Source organism: Protopterus annectens, chromosome 1.part0 (assembly GCF_019279795.1).
Source record: "Protopterus annectens isolate FY-2018-M chromosome 1.part0, PAN1.0, whole genome shotgun sequence".
NCBI classification, from domain to species: Eukaryota; Metazoa; Chordata; order Ceratodontiformes; family Protopteridae; genus Protopterus; species Protopterus annectens.
In genome coordinates, this window is record NC_056725.1 from 962,397,233 (window position 1) to 962,399,732 (window position 2,500).

Below are 2,500 nucleotides of genomic sequence, written 5' to 3' on the forward strand. Positions count from 1 at the left end.
CACTCATTACCCAGCTACACTGTAGTTATTTGTGGCTTCTCCAAGTTCATATCTTTATCACTAGTGTTGCATTAGTAGGTGTTATACACTTACAATGACTGAGGAATTGTTTTCCTTTCACCAGGTTCAGCTTTTATTGTTCCACTGTCTCCCATGAACCTGTCTTTTACAAACTGGAAATCTAAACTTAATCTGTTTGATTATCAGTCATACCTCCTATACAGGGCAAAACAACCTCATTTTTAAAATAAGTAGTAGCATAGCTGAAATATCTAGCAAGGCAAGTCTACTAAATATTTTTTATTTTTTCAGATGTTATTGACCATGAAGGCCTACTGCAGTCACAGGTCTCTTCTTTTTTTCTTTAATTTGTTTTTAACCATCAAAATATCATTGAAACAAATAGTTAAGTTTAATTACAATTAACACAACCCAAACACAAATAACAACATAACTGATCAGCATACATTCTAATAGTTCAGTAACAGACTGCTCGGATCACAACTACTTGAGCTTTATAGAGTAAGTGCTTGTATTGTTACTCACTGCATGTAGCAGCAATATGTTATTGCTAGGCATCAATGGTACTTTATATGCTTTCTGAGATTAGTAAGTCCCAGAGAAAGGGAAAGCCAGCTTTTCACTATCTGTTGATAACTGCTCATTATCCAAGCTGCAGTGACCCTGGAGTGAGAATAGTAAGGTAAGCAGACATGGGTGGCAAAGTCCCCATATTTGAAAGTGGAGAAGGTGCTTGTGTCCCTGCAGAAAATGCTTGTTTATTTATTTAGTTAGTTAGTTAGTTAGTTAGTAGTGTATTTGCATGCAAACTGTACAGTGTCAAGTATGTATGTTAAAACATGTAAGTACTTGAGCTATGCATTTTGAGCTGTGTCTGTTGGGCGCTGTGAAATGTGCCGACTAGTTTTGAGTACTAAATCTGGCTCATAACTAATTATATAGATAATAATATTAAGATGTGATTACCTTAAATAATCTATCTTCATACCTGGTTGTAAGTCTTAAGAAGAATTGGACTCCCAAGTTTTGTATAACAAAACACACAAGATTATTATACCAAAGCAGAAGAAAATAAACAAAATTAATCTACTCATCATAGTATAGTATTTTTACAGTCTGAACAGTACCTCCATAGACTGTTAAAATGATAAAATCATAACTGCAGGCCTCCCATGCCTTCCCTTCACCTTTACCAAACATAACAAAAAGTTTGATCTGAGTTTACCTCAGACAATGCCCAAAGTGGGCCTTGTGAAGCTGCCAGTCCAGATAGCTAGAATTCTGTAAATAATTCTATGTTATTGTAAATATTAATATGATCCATAAGCTTGTCTTACAAATGTAAGAATGTAACCACAGTGCATCCTGCTGGAGAAGAGCAAAAATGTATAAGGACTATATGCCTATGCAAATGTATGTTTTCATGGTAGAAGTTGGAACATAGAGAGTTAACTTGCAAAACTCTAAGAAAATAAGTTGACAAGTAAAGAGTTTTACTACTGTGTTTTCCACAGCAGAAAGACAGAATGTCTGCAGCTAGAAATTATTTATATTGTCTGGAAACAGAAATAATTACAGCTTTCAAGGGTAAAACTATTTAACTGGTTTTACGACTTCCAGTTCCAGGCATCTTCTTAGGGATAAGTATGTTAATTTTAAAGTTTCTGTTAGCCTGGGAACTAAAGGCAGACATGACAAGAATGATGTAATCTGAGATAACCCAGTAATTTAAGAACTCTCTCAGAGAGTGAGTCTGTGCATTTTGTATCTTCTCTGATCTGAAAACATCCTTTCAGCACTTCTCATCTGCATTTGCTTTGCTACGTAAGTAAGACTTAGATTACAGTGATTTCTCTTAGAGATAGATAGGAACTTAGTAAGATTAGTTTAGATGTTTTCTGTATTTATGTGAGACTGTCCTGCAATGTTGTTTTAAAATATTTCCTGTGATTCTGAACTCTGTTGTCGCTGTATTGAGTTATTGAGTATTGTCTTGTGTTTTTATTATTTATTATTAAATATATTTAAACCTTTTAATTGTGGGTAGTTTGTGGGTAGTTTGTCCAGAGATATTTAAGATCTTAGCGTACTTGCATATGTATTTGGTGACACTGTACAGGCCACTCTTAAATAGTCTTAAAAGTTTGGTCACACTTACCATTTGGATAATAGTAACATTATACAGTAGAATTGGTCACCCTTTGGGAAGGGCCTTATAGTAGCTGATAAAGGGTGGTTGGTGGCAGTGATTATTGCCTTATAGTCTGGCCAGACAGGGGCATAGCTAGTAAACCTGTGCCAGCCTTCCCAAGGAGTGTCTGTGTGTTTGTATTTAAATCAAATCCAAAGGTTGTGTGTGTCAGCTACTTGGGCAGGGACATGAAGCACTCATTGGACAGAGAGGGTGCTGGAGGTTTTGGCTTGACCACTTGGCTGAGATCTTAACCCTATAGCTGTACCAGTGGGGTGACTTATTGGG